The sequence below is a fragment of the Eriocheir sinensis genome, unplaced genomic scaffold, assembly GCF_024679095.1.
Source record: "Eriocheir sinensis breed Jianghai 21 unplaced genomic scaffold, ASM2467909v1 Scaffold8, whole genome shotgun sequence".
Taxonomy (NCBI): domain Eukaryota; kingdom Metazoa; phylum Arthropoda; class Malacostraca; order Decapoda; family Varunidae; genus Eriocheir; species Eriocheir sinensis.
The window spans coordinates 226,466-238,408 of NW_026112164.1; the positions used below are offsets into that span (position 1 = coordinate 226,466).

Here is an 11,943-nt window from a genome sequence, read left to right on the forward strand (position 1 = left end):
TGTCCTTGTCCGTTTTCATCGCCCGGTTAGTGGTAGCAGTAATGGTAGTTCTTTCCTCTTTCCTACATAAATTCCATGCAGTTTTTTTTATGCTGCATGGTTCTTTTTCCTTTCCTGCCAGCTTTGGCTGGAGGAATGGCGGGGTGGGGAACGAGAATATGATCAGTGAGCTAGATGTTGGGGGAGAATTAGGTGGCAGTGATCACAAGGAAATTAGATTTAAATTAGACAGGGCGGTGACCCATGAACTCAACCCTGTGATGGTGCCTGACTTTAGAAGAGCTGATTATGAGGGGCTCAAAAGTCACCTTGAGGAGGTAAATTGGGGAACCTTAGGGCTGGATGAGGGCCAGATCTCAAGGCTGGAGCCGGAAAGACAGGGGAATCATGTAGAAATGACCTACAATAATTTAGTTCGAGTAATTGCAGAGGGTCAGGGACAGCATATCCCTTACCAACCACGTAGGAAGGAAAATAACGACCCCAAATGGATGACCCGCAGACTCAAGCATGAGATAGGGTTAAAGAGAGGAATTTATAGGAAAATAAAGAACGGAGAAACCCACCTCAGGAGTAGGTATGTTGAGCTAGCCAGGTCGGTGAAGAGGAACACCCGCCTAGCAAAAAGAAATTATGAGATTAGGGTAGCCAACGAGGCCAAGAGCGATCCCAGCGATGTTAGTTACAGTGGTGTCGTGACGAGGAACAGGTTCCAGGTGTTAGGAGACCAAGTTGAGAGCGATCCAAGCATCGTTCTTGTCGGAGATAGTTTAGTTAGACAGCAGGACCAGGAGTTTTGTAGGAAGGGAGCGAGGCGGAGGCATGTAGTTTTTCCTGGACGTAGAATTGAGCATGTAGCTGAGAAGGCTGACGACTATGTCGTCACTACCTCAGAGGAGACAGTGTTTGTTTACCTGGTCGGAACAAACAATGTAGTTAAAGGTAGGTCTGAGGAGATTCAAGACAAGTACAGGAAGTTTGTCGGGAAGTTGAGGGACAGCAGGCGGCGTTCAGTTGTGTGTGGATTGCTCCCTCGGCATGATGTTAGTTCCCTCATTCTCAGTAGAATGCTGGGGATTAACGAACGTGTCAGGGATTTGTGTAGTCGTGAGGGAGTCATGTTTGTGGACGTCTGGGATCATTTTATTCATGACAGGAGCTTGTTTGCTAACGATGGACTTCACCTAAATTGTGTAGGCAAGGCGAGGCTGGGCCGAGTGTTGGATGAGGAAGTTTTGAAAGAGTTAAAGAAAAGTCAGGTGCAGCAGGAACGAGGTGTGGAAACTTCCGGCTTGGCTGGGAGTGGGAGGAGTCTTCACTCAGACGGTGAGGTCCACGGAGGTAGGAGTGTCAGGTCTCAGGTGAGGGGGGAACTAGAGGTGTGTAGTGCTGAGGAGGACGTCAGGTCACCAGACCCCCAGGTGGGGGATACTGAGGTAGCGGTCAGGTCAACAGCCACACAGGTGGGTGGTGAGGTAGAGGTAGTTGTAGATAATCGGGTCTGACGCACTATTCCAGTGAAACGACAGTTGATATATGGCGAACACTCAGCGAATAAATTAAACATCTTCTATGTAAATGCCCGTAACATTATTCAGAAGCGTAGCCACTTGATAATTCATGAAATTACTGAAAAATCGTCTACACAAAAAAGGTGGAGGTGTAATAATATATGCTAAAAGTAATTTAGAAGTCATTCAGCTTAACACAACCGAAACAGAGGCTTATGATTCATTGTATGTACAAGCGACGATCCATGATGAAAAGTATGTTCTGGGCGTAATTTACCGACCTCCTAAATTAAATGAAGACATTGATGGAAATCTCTACGCAGAGATAAATAAGATTATCAGAAACAGAAATGCAATAATATGCGGCGACTTCAATAACCCCTCTGTTAACTGGTCTGCGCTATCTGCTGACAGGGAAGGAACTAGATTATTAAATTTTGCGCAAGATACATTTCTTTATCTTTAACTTTAACAGTTACCGCGCCGACGCGAGGAAATAACATTCTGGATTTAGTCTTCACGACCGACAGCCACCTCATAACCGCCTGTGAGGTCGGCGAGCCATTTGCAAGCAGTGACCACAATATAATCAGATGCGTTTTAAATATTGAAACAAAAGCACGAGCAAACTCACTCTTAATACCTAATTACAGTAAAGCAAATTTTATGGACCTAAAAAGAGAACTGGCTTCAGTAAATTGGAATCATTTGCTCAACAACGTCAGCGTTCAAGAAATGTATAATCGTTTTACTGCACAAATCACTGCGAGTGTAAATAAATTCATTCCACTCAAGCCACGAAGGACTGATAATCAAAAACCGTTGTGGATGAATAATTACCTACAAAAAATCATCCTCGAAAAAAGAAAACTGTATAAGCAATATAAGCTGTCACATAATTCACAGGATCATACTAATTACATCAATGTCAAGAGAGAGTGCGAAAGGAAAATCAGAAAACAGAAACGCGAATATGAGATGAAAATGTCACTCGATGCTAAGAAAATTCCCAGGTTATTTTTCAGTTACATAAGAAACAAAAAAAATGTTAAAAATAATATCGACCCACTACTATTAAGTGGCAATACGATTAGTGATGATAAACGCATGGCGTCGGTCCTAAATTCAACCTTTAGTAGCGTATTTACAAAAGAGAACATGACATCGATTCCAGCCCCGAAGAAATTTTTTCAAGGCCCTGAAGAACATAAGCTTGCATTGACCGAAATTGTTATCAGCGAAGTGCGTGCGTATCTGCAGAAAATAGATCCAAATAAATCTCCGAGCCTCGACAATTTATCTCCTCGCGTGTTGAGAGAATGTAGTCAACAGCTAGATTAACCCATAACATTAATATTCAACAAGTCATTAGCACAGGCCAGTGTGCCTCTCGAGTGGAAAAAGGCCAATATTACCCCGATCTTTAAAAAAGAAGATAAAAAACAAGCCAGTAATTATCGTCCCATCAGCCTCACGTCTGTCTTAATTAAACTATTCGAAAAAATAATCAGGGATAAAATGATCACTTTCCTTGAAACAAATGATTTGATAACTGATAGTCAGCATGGATTTCGTAGTAATCGGTCCTGCCTTACCAATCTATTAACCTTTTTCAACGATGTTTATATATGTTGGGACGCCCGAAGCCCATATGACGTAATTTACTTAGAAAGCTTTTGATAAAGTTCCTCACGTTAGGCTTATTTCAAAACTGCGTTCCCACGGTATTAACGACCATCTATGTGCGTGGATTCATGACTGGCTCACCAACAGAGAACAACGTGTAGTTCTTAATGGTGAAGCATCGGACTGGCAACCCGTCACCAGTGGCGTGCCCCAAGGTTCGGTCCTGGGGCCAACACTATTCATAATTTACGTGAGCGAATTAGAAACTGATATCCTATCAAAAGCAGCCAAATTCGCCGACGACACCAAATTAGGAGGTACGGTAATGAACAGTCAAAGTTGCGAGAATATTCAATCAGACTTAATAAGACTTGCCGACTGGAGCGAAAAATGGCAAATGAGTTTTAACGTAGATAAATGTAAAGTAATGCACATAGGTGAAAAAAATCCTAACTTTAAATATCAGATACAAGGACATGAGCTCAGCGAAGTAAAACAAGAAAAAGATCTTGGTGTCATTATCAGTAACACTCTTAAAATGAGTGATCAATGTTCTGCAGCTAGTAGAAAAGCTAATATGATGTTAGGATTAATCTCAAGAAACTTTGATTATAAATCACCAGAACTTATGAAGAGATTATATTTAGCATTTGTAAGACCACACCTAGAATACGCCGTTCAGTTCTGGTCACCGAACCTTATCAAAGATCAAGTTTTGCTAGAAAAGATACAGCGACGAGCAACCAAACAAATTCCAGCTCTCCGAAACTTGCCAAATGACGAGCGTTTAAAGCGTTTAGATATGTTTTCCCTAAAAAAGCGAAGGATAAGAGGGGACTTAACTGAAGTGTTCAAAATCCTTAATGGATTCGACAACATTAACCCAGATAGTCTATTTCAGAGAGACACCAACACAATAACACGCAGCAACGGTATGAAGTTAAAGGGAAACCGATGTAACATTGGTGCGCAGAAGTTTGTTCAATAATAGAGTCGTCGATCACTGGAATAGACTCCCACCGTCAGTAGTTAGCTTCAAGTCTTCATTGAATAAGTACTTCAGGAATATAAGATTATAGTGACCCTTCTTCGCATGTTTTCAGACAGATTGCAGCAAGACCTCAACCTAAATCCATATTATTCTCCCCCACAACCTAGATTGCAAGTAGCGTAAGTTAACAATAGAGTAAAGCAACAGTTAATGTCCGCATGACAGATGGAGTGAGGTGTGGGTGCAGTAAGGTGACAGGTTACTGGTGCGTGCCTAGTGCCGCCGGTAAAACGAGGATCAAGCCTCCACCTGTGCCCCTGAAACTACACCTCACCCATCGTGAGTATTAGGGGGAATTCTGGGGCTGCCCTGTGTAGGCCAATCGGCCTCCTCCAGCCTCCTTGTGTTTCCATGTTCTTATGTTCTTATGTAATTAAGTCATTATCTCCCACAGCTTAGGTTACCAGTAGTGTAAGTTAAGGGTAGTAATTTCCTCTTATTTCTCTCTTTACTGTAAAATTTCCATGTCCCTCTCTTCCTTAAAGGTACATGGTGTTCTCTTCTAACTATTTCCTGCCGGCACGTTGCCGGAGGGAGAGGTGGGTGGGGAGGAGCCTTCATCTATTCTGTCCTGTTCTACCACACGTAGATTACTAGTAGTAGCGGTAGTAAACAGACACCCTCGCCATAGACCGATAGGTCTTCTGGTGTCTGTTCTTCCTATGTATTCCTATGTATTCCAAGGGCTTCAAATTGTACAGAACGAAAACAAGGGACAAAACTGGACCGTAGAAAACTAACACAGGTGAGCTCGTTGAGAATGGAGAAGATATGAGCCAAATGATGAATGACTATTTCCTCTCAGTATTCACGCAGGAAAATCTAACAACCATTCCGGAGAGAGTTCAGGTATATGAGGGCGAAGGGAACGACAAGTTGAGGGATGTGATTATCACTATGCAAGTAGTCCAGGATGAGATTAGTAGGTTGAAGAAAAACAAATCGCCGGGCCCAGACGAAGTATTCCCAAGGGTGCTGAAAGAGTGCAAGGAGGTCCTCAGTGGCCCGCTTACCGATATCTTTAAGATGTCGGTAAATTCTGGGTATGTGCCCAATCAATGGAAAGTAGCTAATGTGACGGCGATTTTCAAAAAGGGAGACAAGTCAGCAATCTCAAATTATCGCCCAGTTAGCTTAACATCAGTTGTAGGAAAGATGTTGGAGTCAATTATAGCCGGGAGCACTCGGGATCATCTAGAAAAGCATAGTTTAATTCATGATTCACAGCATGGATTCAAAAAGGGTAGGTCTTGCCTTACTAACCTGTTGTCCTTCTACACTAAAGTAATCGAGGCGGTTGACCGAGATGAAAACTATGACATATTGCATCTAGATTTCAGTAAAGCGTTCGACAAAGTTCCCCATCACCGGCTATTACTAAAATTACAGGCTCACGGCATTGATGGGGAAGTTTTGAACTGGATCAGGGCGTGGCTTAGTGGTAGGAAGCAGAGAGTGCAAATCAATGGTAAAAAATCTGAATGGGGCAGTGTTACGAGTGGCGTCCCACAAGGGTCGGTGCTGGGTCCTCTGCTCTTTATTATTTACATCAATGACTTGGACACAGGAATTAGTAGTGATGTCAGCAAGTTCGCAGATGATACCAAGATCGGTAGAGTAATCCAATCAGACAGGGACGCTACCGTTCTCCAGGATGAGCTTGACAGACTATATGATTGGGCGGGGAAGTGGCAGATGGAATTCAGTGTAGGGAAGTGTAGCATTCTGAGTGTAGGTAGGAATAACCCCTCACACAATTACTCCTTAAATGGCATTCCTCTAAGTAGGTCTGGGCGTGAGAGAGACGTAGGAGTCCTAGTGAGCGCTGACCTCCGTCCTAGGGCTCAATGCATTTAGGTTAAAAATCGGGCAAACAGAGTACTTGGTTTCGTCTCAAGGAGCGTAAGCAATAGGAGCGCTGAAGTCATCCTCAAACTTTACTTAGTACTAGTTAGACCTCATCTCGATTATGCAGTTCAGTTCTGGTCCCCCTACTATAGAATGCATATCAAGATGTTAGAATCTGTACAGAGGAGGATGACAGAGATGATTCAGGGGGTGAAAAACTTGCCTTATGAAGACAGGCTGAAGCAGTTAAATCTACACTCGCTAGAAAGGTGAAGGTTACGAGGAGACTTGATCGAAGTCTATAAATGGATGAAGGGATTTAATAAAGGGGATGTCAATAAGATTTTGATAGTAAAAGAGCCGGGTAAGACGCGTAGCAATGGTTTTAAGTTAGACAAATTCAGATTTAACAAAGACATAGGCAAGAATTGGTTCACCAATAGAGTGGTGGACGAATGGAACAGGCTTGGGGGCCATGTTGTGGGTGCCAATACCGTAGATACATTCAAGAAGAGGTTAAATAAAGCCATGGATGGTGAGGTAAGGTGGGGTTGAGTGTACAGGAGCTGCCTTGTATAGGCCAACCGGTCTCTTGCAGGCTCCTTACGTTCTTATGTTCTTATGTTCTTATGACTCGTAAACCATGCAGCCAGCTGCAAAAAGGGCCAGGAAAAGTCCTGTGTGGGACTTCATGGAACAAACATCCTCCATACTGTTAAGTGTCTGATTTTTAAAAACACTTTAGCCTACAACAAAACAACATCAACCATGATGAAACACATACAATCAAAACATCCACTACAATACGCAGCACAAAAAAGAAAAAAAATCTAGAGATTCACAAGATTCACCTTCAGCATTGGCAGAAACACAGACCACAAATCGCTTAGCCCAACAAACTCTGCATGACCTTGTGGCCAAAACAGACGGCTATAAGGAAGGCGGTATTAAAAAGAAACACCTTGATGAGCTCCTAATGGAGATGATCGTGACAGATTTGCAGCCATTCTCCGTAGCTGAAGACAAAGGGTTCAGGAAGCTTGTCCGTGGCTTAGATTCACGGTATGTTCTGCCAAGTCGCAGGGAATTGACTAGGAAACATTTACCTAATATGTATGACCAAGCTGTGAAACGGCTTAATAACCAGCTAAAAGAAGCTTCACATGTATCATTAACTACTAATATCTGGACGTCAAGGCAAACTAGGGGATTCCTCACAGTGACTGCTCATTATATATCCTCAGATTGGGTTTTAGAGTCAGCTGGTTTGGAAACAACAAGAATAAAAAAGGAGCACACAGCAGAAACTATTGCTCATGAGTTAACGCGTATCTGCACGCAATGGAATATCTTAAACAAAATATGCTGCATTGTCACTGATAATGCAGCAAATATTGTGTCACCAGTCACCAGATATATGCAAATGAAACACCTGCCATGTTTTGCACATACTCTAAATCTCGTTATGCAAGAAGCAGTAAGAAATACAAATGAAGTAAAGAAAACTCAGGAGAAAATTAAACACAGTGTCCTTTTTCCACCACAGTGTGAAAGCAGTTGATAAACTTGGTGAAATATAAGATCAAAAGGGGATACAACGTAAGAAACTAATAATGGACGTTGACACCAGGTGGAATTCCACTTTTTATATGATGGAGAGGTTCATTGAGCAGCATGAAATCATCACCACTACTCTTTGCTTGTTAGGACGAAGTCATATGTGCCTTGACAGTAATGTGTTGCAAGTGGTAAAAGACACAGTGTCACTCTTGGAACCTTTTGAAGAGGCAACGAGAGAAATTTCTTTAGAAAAATTCACATCTCTCCAGGTGATGCCAATAGTCAGGAGTGGACAAATGTAAATTCTGACCTCTGAAACAATGATGTGCAGATAATATCTCTTGGAAATGAACTCAAGAAAGAACTTCAGAGGAGATTTCCAGCAATGGAAAAGATGTTCCAACTAGGAGCAGTAACCTTGTTGGACACAAGATTAAAAAAAGTGCCATTTGTGGATGCGGGAAATGTCAAGGGCATTGAAGATAAAATAATGAATTTAATGCGCAGTGAATATACCCAGGAAGCGTCAGCAGAGCCTGTGCCAGTAACCCCACATGAATCAAAGTCTTCAGGGAGCCACATAGATGAAGGACAACCAAAAAGAAAAGAATCACTCTGGAAAAACTTTGACGCAAAAGTAGAGAAGACTCAAAAATCATCACAAACTTCACTTGCAGGGCCTCATATTGAACTGAGGAGATACTTGGAGGAACCAATGATTCCCCGGGAGGAAAAAAACCTAAAATGGTGTAAAATGCACAGTGCTCTCTTCCCAAAGTTGCAGGCATGTGCAGAAATGTTGCTATGCATTCCTGCAACTTCGGTACCAGCACCAAGATTTTTTTCCAAAGGAGGTGAACTAGTCTCCCACAGGTGTTGTGGTCTTTCAAGTGAAAATATCAATATGATTTTGTTTCTAAATAAAAACGATGACGAATAAAGTAGCAAAACATATGAAAACGCTGGTGTAATATGTGATAGTGCTGTGTGATTTACCATTACTATGTGCACATGATATTGCGTTACGGATTTACTATACATCATGTGCTACTGCAAAAATTTGCGTATTATTACTGCAATGGGACGTGGAGGGAAAGCGGAGAAAGGGAGAGAAAATGCAAAAAATACTAGACCTTCCATCGGCCGTTTCTCGAGATTTGATCAGAATTTGGCAGGAAAAGTTGTCATATTCCAGACTTTTTCTCCTCTGTCGTTAGGCTTTTTGGGGCTTGCTTGGTGTCATATTAAAGAAGAAGAGTGGAGGAAGAATTTGGTCTGGAGGGACGTGGAGTTAGAGCGGAGGAAAGGAGACAAAATGCAAAAAATATTAGACCTTCCATCGGCCGTTTCTCGAGATTTGATCAGAATTTGGCATGAAAAGTTGTCATATTTCAGGCTTTTTCTCCTCTGTCGTTGGGCTTTTTGGGGCTTACTTGGTGTCAAATTAAAGAGGAAGAGTGGAGGAATAATTTGATGTAGAGGGACATGGAGGAAAAGCGGAGGAAAGGAGAGAAAATGCAAAAAATATTAGACCTTCCTCCGGCCGTTTCTCGAGATTTGATCAGAATTTGGTAGGAAAAGTTGTCATATTTCAGGCTTTTTCTCCTCTGTCGTTAGGCTTTTTGGGGCTTGCTTGGTGTCAAATTAAAGAGGAAGAGTGGAGAAATAATTTGGTGTGGAGGGACGCAGAGGTGAAGTGGAGGAAAGGAGAGAAAATCCAAAAAATATTAGACTTTCCTCCGGCCATTTCTCGAGATTTGGTCTAAATTTGATAGGAAAAGTTGTCATATTTCAGGCTTTTTCTCCTCTGTCGTTAGGCTTTTTGGGGCTTGCTTGGTGTCAAATTAAAGAGGAAGAGTGGAGGAATAATTTGATGTAGAGGGACACGGAGGGAAAGCAGAGGAAAGGAGAAAAAAATGGCAATAATACCTCACCTTGTCTCTCCTCCTAATCACCTTGTTAACGTTCCAGGCTGTACCTCACACAAGCAGCCTTCTGATGAGCCAGTGGAAGGAGATTCAAGCCAAGCATCACTTGAAGTCATACGGCCCCTAAACCGACCTTTCTAGGGACCCACAATTCTCGGGTTAACACGGTCCTGGGTCTGTAAGGTCAGGTCAGGTGAGGTCAGTTGTGTCTTGCTGGGTTGGAAAGTTTTTAGTTAAGTGCAAATTTCTCATGAGCTCTAAGGTTATGAGCACTGCAAGTTATAGGTGTTGTAGGAGGGTGTTTGGAGCATCTTGTGTTAGAATCTTGTGTTCCTAACTGATGTGGATTCTGAGATATTGGCCGCTGAAGTTGACGCACACACACACACACACACTAACTCTGTGATGGTTCTTGCAGGGAAGGAGCTAAGATGAGACCAGACTCAGCCCTCCGGTGAGCCCAGGAGACCACCAGGGGGACACCCACGCACCTCATGGCTTGGGGGAAAATGCATGAAGGTGGTGGGTGAGTGAAGCAACGCACCCCCTGTGTATGGTCAGGCCCCAGGCTACGTCAGGTCAGGGGCTGCCTCAAGAACAGGTCATTTCTCTCCACACTTTACTCCATTTTTCTCCTGTTTCCTCCACGTCTTCCTCCTTTCCTCCTAGACCAAAACATTGCTTAATCTTTCCTCTTCCTCCTCCCATCTTCCGCTTCTTCCTCCTCCTCTTCGTTCCTCTCCTATCTCCACTTTTATCAAGGTCTGTGCCTTTCTCCGGCATAATTTTGGTGATTTCATTCATATCCTCCTCCAAGTTCAAGTCCATTTTCTTCCACTTTCCTCCACCTCTTCCTCATTTCCTCCCATACCAAAAAATAGCTTAATCTTTTCTCTTCCTCCTCCTCCTCTCCATTTCCCTGTTATTTCCGCTTTTATCAAGGTCTGTGTATTTCTCCGGCGTAATTTTGGTGGTTTTGTTCTTTTCCTCCTCCAAGTTCAAGTTCATTTTTCTCCCTTTTCTTTCCTCTCTTCCTCCTTTCCTCCTACACCAAAAAACAGCTTAATCTTTTCTCTTCCTCCTCCTGTCTTCCTCTTCCTTCTCCTCCTCTCCATTTCTCTTTTATTTCCACTTTTATCAAGGTCTGTCTATTTCTCCGGCGTAATTTTGGTGGTTTTGTTCTTTTCCTCTTCCAAGTTCAAGTCCATTTTCCTCCACTTTCCTCCACTTCTTCCTCCTTTCCTCCCATACCAAAAAATAGCTTAATCTTTTCTCTTCCTCCTCCTGTTTTCCTCTTCCTCCTCCACCTCTTGGCTTCCCTGTTATTTCCACTTTTATCAAGGTCTGTGTATTTCTCCAACGTAATTTTGGTGGTTCCGTTATTTCCTCCTCCACGTTCAAGTCCATTTTCTTCCACTTTCCTCCACCTCTTCCTCCTTTCCTCCTATACCAAAAAACAGCTTAATCTTTTCTCTTCCTCCTCCTGTCTTCCTCTTCCTCCTCCTCCTCTCCATTTCTCTTTTATTTCCACTTTTATCAAGGTCTGTGTATTTCTCCGGCGTAATTTTGGTGGTTTTGTTCATTTCCTCCTCCAAGTTCAAGTCCATTTTCCTCCACCTCTTCCTCCTTTCCTCCCATACCAAAAAATAGCTTAATCTTTCCTCTTCCTTCCTCTCCTATCTCCACTTTTATCAAGGTCTGTGTATTTCTCAAGCGTAATTTTGGTGGTTTCGTTATTTCCTCCAAGTTCTAGTCCATTTTTCTCCCTTTTCTTTCCTCTCTTCCTCCTTTCCTTCTACACCAAAAAAATAGCTTAATCTTTCTTCTTCCTCCTCCCATCTTCCTCTTTCTCCTCCTCATCTTCCTTCCTCTCCTATCTCCACTTTTATCAAGGTCTGTGTATTTCTCCCGCGTAATTTTGGTGGTTTTGTTATTTCCTCCTCCAAGTTCAAGTCCATTTTTCTCCTATTTCCTCCTTTCCTCCTACACCAAAAAATAGCTTAATCTTTCCTCTTCCTCCTCCTGTCTTCCTCTTCCTCCTCCTCCTCTTGGCTTCCCTATTATCTCCACTTTTATCAAGGTCTGTGTATTTCTCCGGCGTAATGTTGGTGGTTTCGTTCATTTCCTCCTCCAAGTTCAAGTCCATTTTCCTCCACTTTCCTCCACCTCTTCCTCCTTTCCTCCTACACCAAAAAACAGCTTAATCTTTTCTCTTCTTCCTTCTGTCTTCCTCTTCCTTCTCCTCCTCTCCATTTCCCTGTTATCTCCACTGTTATCCGGCGTAATTTTGGTGGTTTTGTTATTTCCTCCTCCAAGTTCAAGTCCATTTCTTTCCCTTTTCCTTCCTCTCTTCCTCCTTTTCTTCTATACCAAAATCCTGTCTTCCTCTTCCTCCTCCTTTTCGTTCCTCTCCTATCTC

General features: G+C 42.7%; 1 long non-coding RNA gene across 2 annotated transcripts; it reads left to right on the forward strand.

The window, feature by feature from the left end:
* The first annotated feature begins 8,740 nt into the window (after positions 1-8,740).
* Positions 8,741-11,705, forward strand: LOC126994454 (uncharacterized). Of its 2 annotated transcripts, none has more exons than XR_007749142.1 (3): positions 8,741-9,717; positions 9,943-10,466; positions 11,221-11,492. It is a non-coding gene; the product is annotated as an uncharacterized LOC126994454 (long non-coding RNA). The 2 variants fall into 2 exon arrangements; XR_007749143.1 differs by lacking the exon at positions 11,221-11,492 and adding an exon at positions 11,605-11,705 and having other exon boundaries at positions 8,749-9,717; positions 9,943-10,286.
* Positions 11,706-11,943: the final 238 nt, after the last annotated feature.